The following is a 12,196-nucleotide window of genomic DNA, read 5'->3' on the forward strand; positions in this document are numbered from 1 at the left end:
CCAGACTGCTTTGAAAATGTCTCATTTAATGAAAGCAACATTTTGCAATTGAAACTGAACATTTTTACATGCACATATGTAAATTCAGTTCTCATTCAATGCAATCTTAACATGGAATGACTGAAATACTGATATTAAACTTACAGGTAACTTCTGTCATTACCATTAAGTTATTGACACTGAAACATGACCTTGAAATGACAGCTCCATTAATGCAAGTCTTACCAGGGAAGGTTTTAAAAAGCCCCGATTAAATTAACTACTTTTAAACACAATAGGATCAATATGTATGCAGAGAATGTACACCCCCATGGCAAGTTCTGTTTGCTTGATTGATCAAAAACAAAAAAATCCTGTGGCCTTCCAGATCTCAGCTGGTGCCAGAAATCCACATAGAAAAAAAAAAATCCATCTAAATGAAACTCTGAAAAGGTTTACCCTTCACCAGTCTATTTGCACTTCAAAAACTCCTTAAGTCCTTCAGCTAAACCCCAGGGTTGAACCATTTCAAAAATGAGAGGGGGATGGCCATGATTTATCTTCCTTCTGGGCTCTGGACAGAGCTGTAAAATCTGCCTGCTGCTGTGCGTGTGTGTTACAGGCTCGTTTTCAGGGACGTTGGATAATCACCATTTTAGAAATAACTGTCCGATTCCTCATCTATCTCCTTCGATCAAATGCAAATACCATTTACAAAACAAAATTTTGATTTTTGCTCACTGGCATCCCAGCTGATGAAGCTGAATCAGCAAAATGGCCAAGCAGCTGAAATCACCATTTTAAAGAAAATTATAGCACATCTTATTCATACATCTAAGTATCAGTTGTTGCCTTAGTGAATTTGTGCTGAGGGAACATTTGTTTAAGAATATAATTTAAGCCTATCCCTTATATTTACTAGTATCAAACACATTTTTAGCAATAAGCCCAGAATAATTTCCCATTTGTAGATAATGAATGTGTTAGGTCGCACAGGATGCATTTTTCAGTCCTCTGTACTTCAAGATACGTTACCAAGAGAAGGAAAATGGAGATTTCATGGGTCACAAACTTCTGGGTCACAAAGACCTTCAGTGCGGCTGTCAGCCTGGTAAAACTCAATCGATATACTTTTGCTTTATATGTCCACTATTAAAAACCCTGCACCTGAATTTCTACAGGACTTTTCCTGAAGTAGAAACACCAACTCAGCAACTTTACTGACATTCCTTGAACAGAAATTAATGATCTGATATTCACTTAATGCATTAAAAATATAAACACACGCATATATAAATGAAACATACACCTCCTCCAAACATCACAGATAAATCCTAAGCATCAACATCGCAGAATGGCACAAAGCAAGGGCATTGAACATGCCTTTGTACTTCAGTTTTTCTAAAGTTTCCTTCTACTCTTAAGACCCAACCATATAAGCCACATATCAGAGACACAGCTCTTATCAGTCTAAATTCTTCAGACTTGGATAAACAGATAGACTTGCTCTCAAGGTAAATAACAATAAGAATAGATTCAGTATTATCTATTATTGCATGGAAAGGGCCCATTTATTTCCAAAGTCCTTTTCAGATTTTGCTTTTATCACAGATTTGGTATCTTCCATTCTAAAACAACAGAAATGGATGAAAAATATTTTATGAAAAGATAAAAATATGCAGATCCTCCCACCGTAGGTCAAGTCTTAATTAGACTAGTGGGAAGCTTTAAAAACATTGACATTGTGCTTGTTTTTGTGCAAGCCAAGTATCGGCCCTAACAAAACTGCAGGGCTAATCTGAAAAAAACCCCTAATCACTGTATTAGTCCCCACTCAAATTCACAAGGATACTTAAGTAAGAGGTTGTGGATATAAGGAGGAATGGCATCTTACTGAGCATCTGACATTGTACTCAACTTAACTCCTCAGAGCCTGAAACTGTACTTTAGAAAAAGAGTACAAGATGTTTTGAGCATATATTCTCTTTTGAGTACACTCTTCATATATATACACACACACATATAAAAATAAATAAAATCTCCAGTATAACTACAGATCTGTGTGCTTTTGCAGTCTAATAGAATATTTACTTGACTATGTCCTTCACTGGCTCAAAATTATGCGACTGGGCTGAGGATGTTTCTAAACCTGCATCTACTTGTGGTGTGCTTGCAAAATTTTATGATTCCAGCTGCTGCCTCATTAGCAAAACACTTCAACTTCCCTACATATGCCAACATTTGCTATTTTAATAGAAAGACTTTTTTGCAAAGGTGGAGGTTTGTCTCTCCTTACTACATTCAGTAGTACCAGGAACAATTTCTGCATATTATTTATTGTAATAAAGAAGTTTTGAGAAATTGTGTAGCCATCTATTGTTCTGCATTTATTTAGAAATCCTGAGAAAACACCAAATGCACATTCTGATCAATGGGGTTTGGTACTTCTATTTAAAGCAAAATGAACATCACCACAGACAGGTAAAGCGACTTTAGGAACTGAAGTCCCAGCAGAGGGGAGAAAAATTCCATAAAACAGCAAACAGATTTGGGTCTGTTTGAAAAAAAAAAAAAAAAAAAAGGAAAAAGAAGCTGGAAAAACAAAACACAAACAAGAAATACCCTGTGGATTCATTAGCAACCAGGGTGGCAGGCCTTCCTCTAATTCCCTTATAAAAGCCGGTGACTACCTGCAGAGCCTGGGAGTGCAAATCACATTAGTGGAGCCACCAGATGACCAAAAAAAGCACTGGAGGCCTGGTGAAACCAGTAAACAAAAGGCAGCATTCCAGCTGAATGCCGCTGCTAGAGTCAGCATTGTAAGATGCTTGGATCTGATAACCCAAAAAGCAGATTAGCTGCAGGCAACAAAAGAGTAAAATGAGAAACAAAGGGGTCATTTTGACACATGAAGAAATCATTTCCATTAAGCCATCTTGAGTTTACTGTGTAGTTATAAAAACTGCTCCTACTTGAAGTGACATTTGAAGCAATGAAGCTGTGACAGTGTAGCGACTTGGACAAGCTCCTGAAAGAACGCATCCCTGAACACAATATAATTTAAAGAGGCACACTGGCCTCTTCGCTACTGAATCTCTGTGACATTTTAAAGGCCTAATAATGATTTTTAAATCTGTTCTACAGATTTCAGTTAGAAGACTTAACACATATTGCTAGGCTTGACAAACAGAGGATTCATTAGTTTTATCTGTATTTAAAAGTCTCCTGCAGAGAGCACACATACTGCAAATGTTCTCATGTAATTACACGAGAAGGTTGCCTTCTCTCCCCAGTCCCCCATCTCCTCCCATGCATGTCTTCCTCACTCTCAACACAGGAAAGAGTCATCTTATATTCCTTACCAGAAGCTTAACAAAGGATTTTTATCCTGAAACAAGTCTAGGCGTACTTTTATCACGAGGTCCAAACTAGAAAATTGAGACATAGAAGTCCATAAGAATAGGCAGACACTAGAGAGATAGAAGTCAAAACCTTCCAGGCTAAACTCGGAAAATTTCCCACAATTTAGTCTAATACAATAAAAGGTTCTACATACTGAAAGCCAAAATAGGTCTTTTTCTTTCTTCATAAGACAGCAAATTGCCCTGCTATGAAATATCCATGAGCTATAAGAAATTTCTGAGGCACGCTGTGGCACACAGAGAACATTCGAGCTTGCTAGCTGTGCTCTCTGCATCTCCCATTGCTAGCACAAAATACAGAAACCTGACAGAGAACCTGGAATCAGGACTTCCTTTAAAACAACAACATTTCTTACCTGTTTTTTTGCACACATATAGTAACTAAACCTGTTAGCTTCACTAGGGATGGGATTTCACAAGCATATGCATCCACAGCTGATTCTTCTCAGCAACAAGTGCAGAGAAAATACACCCAGAAAAACAGCCTGGCAGAGTCTAAGAGGGACAGTATAAAAGGACAATCTACAGCTGTGTCCAGATACAAATATGTGATGTGCATTGACATGGAAATCCTGCTATCAAGACTCAATAAAAGGTTTGCCATAAAATGTTCTGCAAACACCTTCTGTTACCTGGTGATTTTGCCAAAATACAAAGCTACTAAACATATCTGAAAGGGGAAAGACATAATGCAGACGTCCAGTTATACAATATGAACGTCCTCCAAGGACATCTGTACTAACATACTGACATCAGGACAAACCCAAGAGTAAAAGCAGTCCAATGGTATAGAGTAGATATTGTGCACGTGTAGTTTTCTCCTGGTTCCAAACCGTTCTACTCTGGAGTATCACCATGGTACCCACATTGCTCCTAATATTTTTGCTGCATACATGATCTGGGAGACAAAGAAGGTGGATGGACAGATGATAGAAAGAGTAGAAGTCCCTTTTCTATTACTGTTCTTTTAAATACATCTTCTTATCCAAAACAGCACTCAGGCATATACATGCCTTCATAAATTTACAGAAGGAAAAATGCAGTGAAAGGTGTAAGGAACATAGTCAAGAAGGTGGCAGATTTTAAAAATAAAAATTATTTGTGGCCATAATGTGCACACATAGGTGCTATGTAAATCTACATCGAGGGGAAGCACAAGTTGCTGTTGTACATCAGGCTCATCTTGAATCCTTATACTGAGGAGAAGGAAAAATAAATTGAAGTTCAGAGATTCAGCCTACCACCATTCAGAGAAACACTTCAGTGTGTGTATTTATAGCCATCAGCCAGTCTGAATATGATGATGGATGCAGCTAGTAATCACATAAAATGATCCACTTCAATGCAGTTGGCCTTTATACTGCAGAGAGAAAACAACATGATCTTTGCTTGGTAGTCATGGATAGCAGATTGCCATTAGTAATTTTTCACAGTATCTTTCTAATAAAAATGTTAGAACACTGTAAACAAGAGGGCAAGCTGATCAGAATATTAAAAAAAACCCTTGAAATATTTAATCCAAGCAGATGCCATATTTCAGTTACAAAGGGCTTTTCTAAGCAAGGCTATTTCAAGTTGTGCTGCCCTGGGTTCCCTCATCACTAAGATATTCCAGCAAAACAGAAACCCTGTCAGGACTTGCTGCTTAACTGCTGTTGCTTGTGCAGAAAGACACAGGGGGGCCAGACCTTCCTAAAAATGCTAATCTTAAAAGCCTTTATCTCTTTGAGGAATTCTAGTTATTTTTACATAGGGGCAAGCACCTGACTCACAAGTCTTCCCTCAGCTGGGATTGCCATGGACCCAGTTCTGGGGAGCTGACTAAACACCTGGGAGGTAGAGGAAATTGGTTTCTTGTTCCTAAAGTCACTCAGCAGAGCTGGCAGAAGGTCCCTGGAATGAAGACCCCACATACACTGGAAAATTGATGGGCTCCTTATGGATCTGATAGGAAAATCACAAAAAGATCAGGGCATCTTCACTACTCATCCTGATTTACATCCTCTATGACTGCAGTTTGGGTCTACATCCTTTCTCGCATTAAAATATTTTTGTTGAAAAGCCCTCCAAATAAAGACTTCTGGAATGCCCACAGAGCTGCCTGAAGTGATATACTTGAGCAAAATTTTGGGCCACAAATACGAGACATTAGAATAGTTATCTCAGTAGAGAAGTAACCATTCATACAGAAATTATGCCCGATCCAGACACTGCTTGGCATGCTAAAAGTCCAGGAGCATTTATGAAAGTGGATACGAAGCATTTACTTTTAGGTTGGTGGACAAACCAAGCTGCTCTTTGAACAATTAAAAAGAAATCTAGTGTAGACAAAGTGCCAGGTGAAAGACAGAGGACTGGGAAAGAATACTACTCAGGTTTCACAAGGGTAAGACAGTTGCTAAATGCTTTTGCTCAGTTCTTCCACATCTCCAGTGCTCTTGTATGGAGAGAAAGGAAAAAAAAGGGTCAAGGAAAGAAAAGGCCTTTCAAAAACAAGAATTTCATATGAAAAATAAATAGGAAGAGAACACCTTGTTCTCTCACACACACTGAAATAGAGAGGAGATCTCATGAAGACTCAGGAATAAGCAGAAGATCATTCTATTCAAAGTACAGGAAGGGGGCAACAGATGGAAACGCTGATAAGGCACTCGCTCTGCTTGTGATTACAATCCTGAGAGAGTCTGGTAAAGGTGGGCTAAGGAGGATAACAGCATTTTCTTCTCCCGACAGCATAACCAACTTACACTGAGCTCCTCAGGACACAGCTGACCTTCCTATAAACCGATACAGACCTCTGTTCTTGGCAGGGCTTCTTTAGAAACTACTGCAAAATGCAAAAAACTGAAAAACCCATAAAGAGAGATCCTGGAAAAGAAAAGGCATTCATATTCCCAGCTGTTAATTACAACATAACAATCAGGAGTGTATACAAAGACATATATTAAAATAATCTAATCCTCTCTACAGATCTATTAAGTCTGACTTGCTCTGAAATGGAAGTCCCCCATCTGCCCCCCTCTTCTTTCCAGGGAAGAGTCTCCATTGCTGCTGAATGTATTGGTTTTCAAGGCCATACCGATACACTAATCTATAAAGAAAACAACACCCTTTGATGGAGTAGGAACCTTTCCATTGAATTCAAAAGGAAGACAATTTTTTTTCCCCACTTAAGTCTATTGTTATTGTACAGGCAGTTTCAGAGGACGTGTTGTGTAAAAGCTAAATAGGCAGAAAAAATACTGGCTTCACCGCCTGTCACCCTTGAAATCCCTAAGGTGACAATAAACAGTACTTCCCCACCATATGCTACATGCTTCTGGTGCCTTCCAGAAAGCCTTTTTATCTGATGCCGGGAACAGACTCTGCAGATCTGAATGCAGAGGACTGAAAGTACTGCACAGATGAGAGATGGAATTGGGGAAAATGAATGGTTGAGTGTTGAAAGAAACAGGAAATCAATTCTCAAAGATGCTATCTTCGCTTTGGTGCTTGTGTTCCACCTCCTCCTCCCACGCTTGCTCTCTCTCACCAGCTTCCTACTGTACCAGTTCTTTTCCCAGCTACCTGCTAGTGAAAGAAGGAAACTAACAAGACCATCTTTCCTCTGCTGGTGCAGTATGTCTCTGTCTTAAGAGTACTGTCTGGTTTACCCTGGCCTATTTTTGGCTGTCATCTAAAAAAACAGCAATCCTTTCTTCCAGCCTTTTCTGCTTCCCCAAGCATCGATCCAGATCCCATCTAATGACAGGGCTTGAGATCTCATGGAAACTCTGAGAAATCAACAGAAAGATGAAAATTACAGCGTATGAGGACTAAACATCCTTTTTTTTTTTTTTTAAAGCAGGGGCCAGCAGGATAACAATTCCAGATAAGATTTAAATAAACATACGTGGGAGGTAGCAGGAAAGGCAGTTGGTTCCTCATGCTCAGACGCACACAGGTAATGACCTCTGTCTCTCGCTCTCCCAAAGCTAACAGTGCTGGTTATTGCACTCCGCCAGTGTGATCTGGAAAGGATCCAGCGCACTACTGATTACATTTCATCCACAGTTAGTTTAACCTTTGAAACATGACAGTCAGCAGCAGGGAACAGGCCAGCACGTAAGGTCAGCACAACCTTGTTGGTCCCAGCATTCTCCCAGTGTTTGCACAGGAAACAACCCGGTGATCAGGGATTCCTCCCCCATAAATACAAAAGACCCAACAGGGACAGCGCCAAAATGCTGATTTTATAGCAAGGTGCCATTCACAGCCATTAACCTGCCAAAACAGAAAAAAACCTGGTTGTCCTTTTTCAAAAAACTTAAGCAACAGTACTGAACAGAAACAGTCTCATTTAGGAAGGCAGAGATGTGACTGATCTCACGTCAGGTATCAGGGAAATGTTGCACATTACTCCTTCTCTAAGAACATAGAAAGAAAAAAAATTAAAGAGAAAATAAGTACACTCTGAAGTCACAGTGAAACAAACTGGGTCAGCAAGTGTAGCAAGAACACTTTGTGCTAAAAGCAAAGCTAAAAAAACCCTCCTGTTTAGTTGCCCATTTTTCTCAAGTTCACTTCCTTTCCAGAACAGCCTCTATTGAACCTCACATTTTATCTGTTGTACACCCAATTTTAAAATGAAAAAAACCCAGCATCTTCAGTGACCCTCTATTTCTATGGAAAAGTCAAGACTTAGCAAGATCAGACACTTTATCGCTTTCTAAATATTATTTTTAAGTTTCAACAAAAACATTAGTCACAGGAAACCATATGCAAAAGGAGAGCTACAAAGATATCCCTGGCTTCAAAAAGCTTCTAGTTAGTTATTTAGGAGTTATTACATTTTCCTTCTGGATAGATTGAGAGCATTTTGAAGTTATTAAAATGGAAAAAAATCAATTTTCCTTAGGAACTACTGCCCTCTAACATAATAGCAGCGATGAGATTTTTTTTTTTTAGTGATGCTTAACTATCCCTTGGAGCATGTGCACTTGGATTTTTCATTATTTGGGTAAGTGTTTGTGTGGATGGCCCAGGGAGCACAGGCTTTTCAAGAGCCAGTAAGAGGTGAAAAAAAGGTCACTTCAGCAGAATTCATTTTCTCTTAAATTCTCAGAGAAATGCTGCTAAAAACTGGCAACAACAAACCTTTCATCTTTGCTTCTCGCTATTAGCATTTCCTAATGTTCCTTCAGTGATAATACAACAATATCTTTGCTACACCTTTTTCTTCTTCCTCTTAACATGGACTTTGAGTGCTGGCAACAGTCCTGTTGAGAGCAGGAGCTGGACTAGACCTCCAGATGCCCCTTCTGACCACCACAAGCAATTCGCTCACCCACCATCATGACTGAACTAGCCATCTGCTGCTGCTCCGGAGAGAAGGCCTCCCCCTCGCTTCGGCTCACGCCGCTGCAAATCCCCAACATTTGGCACAAGCTGGAAACCTTGCCTCTGGATTTTCCTGGAGGCGAACCCAGGGTCCTTCAAAGCAGGCTGAAAATGATATAGGCTTGCACAAAGGAACAACTGTGCTGAAGTGACATCAGTTCTTGTATTTAGAGTGGAAAGAGGATGCTGCTTTAAAAAACTCACAAGCAGGCAAACAAACAAAACGAAGCCTTGGGAAAATCCAGTGTCTTCTCACTCTGAACTTGCTCATTCCCCACTCTTCACACCTCTACATCCCCCTGAGCCTCTAAAATGGTCAAACGTCTGTACCAAAGCATACACTTAAAGCACAATATACTTTTTTTAATGCTTTGTATTACCTTGGAGCTGGCAGTCTATATACTCGGAAAGATGCTACCCTGACCTACAGCTTGGTTCCCTTCCAGAGCATCCACATGAGACAACATGGTGCACAAAGGCATACAGTCACTCCCCATACCCAGAGGAGCAGGCACTGGAATACACCGGATAACAGAAAAATCCAACTCCAGAGAGTGGGACCAGAGAGCAGAGACGTTTAAGCGGCTCTGCCTGAAAGCACCAAGGCCAGGCCTGAGCCAGGGTGTAAAAAAGACCACCCAGAGCAGAGCCACTGGCCGCTTCTCGCTCAGAGAAGGCTCATCCGCCCCGGCTCAGCAGCTGGCTAGGCTGGCTCCATGCAATCACATGCCCCTGGAGCCAAAACGCCTCAGCAGATGCGAAAGCACCACAGAAGCGAGACTGAGCAAGTGAGCTGGGACCCAGCGGGTCTCACCAGCACTAGCCTGGCCCTAGATCAAGGTCGGACATGTCTGCCCCATTAGGCACTGTGGGCTGAATGGGTCCCTGGGCTGACATCTCAATAACAAGGAGAGACAAGGGGCAGATAATGGAGAGAAAAAACCCTCAGGGATTTCAGGGCCTTGAAAGAGAAGATAAAGAGCTTAGGTCCAATGCTATAAAGACAAGAAAACTCCAGCAGAGGAATGCAAAGAAGAAAGGTAACATAATCAAGGTGACAGGCTCAGAAAACAGTTTTCACACAGACCAGGCACAGGCTACATTTGTCCAGGCCTGCAAACACAGTCTTGCCGTAGCACAGATGAGAGGTGAAAGCCTGGACAGTGATTTTTTTCTCCCTCCAAATGAAAGCTCAAAACCACCAGGTCAGACATGATGTGGGAAAGACCCACCAGACACAGCCCTGGCCCAGGTGGGCTGATGCAGGGATGGGTTCCGGTGACAGAGGTGGCCCAGGTACAGCAACAGAGACGAGACATGAGAGGGAGGACTGGGAGCTAAACATCCTGGAGGAAGTGTCAGGGAGACAGGCCGAGATTTCAGCTCCAGCCCAGGGAGACTGATGATTCACTTTATGGCCTGCAAGCATTTCCCACCAAAGTTCACACAGGAAGATAATGTCCCCTTCGAATGAATTTATGCAGACAGTCGTTCATTTGTCAGAGGATAAAAAGATGCACTTTCATTTTAAAATGAAAACACTCGAGGTCCTCAGCAGACAAGAACAAGCAAAAGCAGGTATCTGTATGTGAACAGTTTCTGCTCACGCCTGTTGTCTGATTTCAGTAGGAGTTTACACCACCAGAGTTACACAAGCCCACTGGTCTGGAAAGGCAGATGATTACATCCCATTAAATCCCATACAAAGGCCATACTTCTCAAAAGATGCAAATAAAAAACCCCATGGATGCTTCTGCAACGTAACTTCTGAACTGAAAACACACACAGAGCAGTACCAAGTGTGGTCCAAAATGGACAACTGCTAAAATAATATGAACCTGGGTGCTTCAAGAAAAAAGCATTTGTGAGGCAAGCAACATTTTTTCTCTTGATTTAGATTAAAACCTATCTTTACTGATGCTAAGCCTTAATAAGACTTTAAAAAAACCCACTGCTTCAGAAAGTTATTCCTTGTCCAGTCCATTATCTAGTTTCCTGTGCCTTTCTCACATGAACTTGCAATCCTTGATAAGGTTTACACATGTGAAAATAAAGCTTTAAGCTGAAAATCAGTATTACCTCTATGCCAAAACACTCTATCATGTCAGGCATTTGATACAGTAGACAAATCACAGCAGTAGAAGGATGCAAAAGAAAACATTTCATTTCACTACCACTGAAATCAGGCACTGAAACTTGTTCATTGATTTTCTTTCATTAAAAAATAACTGATTGTAAAAGAAGTGTTGCTTGGTAGGATCAAAGCCTATCCTACAGGAAATGCACACACAAAGCATTTGGAAATGAGGGTTAATTTGGCATGCAATTTAACAGCATTAGCTTTTATCAGCAGCATTTCAAGGTCAGGCACATCCATGTTTAAAATGTTTGGTTTTGTTACAATTTCAACTATAGCATATTAGAGTTCAACACATCTTAAAGTGATATTAATTTGAAGGAAGGCTGCACAGAAGCACAAAACAACAACAACAAAAAAATACACCACTGGTCATAGTTTAGCATTGCAAACATTAAAACCAGAAAAACTGTTCCAAAGAAGCCAAACTAAAAAAAGTGGTGTGGCTCTTTAAGTCTCCAGTTCCCTTTTACTAACTCAAGACTTCATTCTTTCAAGAAAAAAAACCAAAGTTCTATCAAATCAACAGATTACAAAAAATGCTCTCCATCTGAGCACGGGACTAAGTCACAGATCAGGCCAAATGGAAGGAGTCCTTTTACTGACATAGTTTGTGCAAGATTTAAAGAGCTTTTGAAGAGACTCACTTGATATGTTAAGTAACGTAGTCAGAATGATCTCATATTTTAAGTAGTGTTTTTCTTCAAGTCTCCAATTATTTTTAAAAAAAAAACAAACAACCACACTTTTTCTTTTTTACCTAAACCTATTCTGTTCAGAATTCAAGTTAGGACATTTTACTTATTCCCTAAAAGATTTATTGAAAAGGTAAGATCATTCATTTATTATACTTTTCATTTTATTCAAATCATACAAAAGGACAATGGAGAAAACAAAATATTAAGCAGAGTTGCTCAGCTCCAAGTAAAAAAAAAAAATTCCACAAACACTTAATGGAGATTTTCCCTTTTACTGATTTATAAACTTCAAAACCTAATGAATAGTTGTGTTTTCATGTTCATGATTATGCTATGGAAAGCTTTTCTGCATCTCTCTTCATTGAAAGCTTCATCTTTCTATATCCTAACTACCAACAATGCTGACAGACTTTAACATTGGTTGGCACCCAGTGTTTCATGGGATCAAATCCATACTGCACTTGAAATAAAGACTTTGATTAATCAATTACTGGCAGAACCTCACAGTATCATGAATGTAGACCTAAAAGCTTTACAAACTCTTATGGGACAGTACTGTTAGGCTACTGAAATCTCTTAAG

At 40.0% G+C, this 12,196-nt stretch overlaps 1 protein-coding gene across 12 annotated transcripts in view; it reads right to left on the reverse strand.

Moving 5' to 3' along the window:
- The window catches only part of GREB1L (GREB1 like retinoic acid receptor coactivator), a 142,573-nt gene that overhangs the window by 83,977 nt on the left and 46,400 nt on the right, over positions 1 to 12,196 (reverse strand). The window lies entirely within an intron of this gene.

This window comes from Balearica regulorum, chromosome 2, assembly GCF_011004875.1.
Source record: "Balearica regulorum gibbericeps isolate bBalReg1 chromosome 2, bBalReg1.pri, whole genome shotgun sequence".
Lineage (NCBI taxonomy): Eukaryota > Metazoa > Chordata > Aves > Gruiformes > Gruidae > Balearica > Balearica regulorum.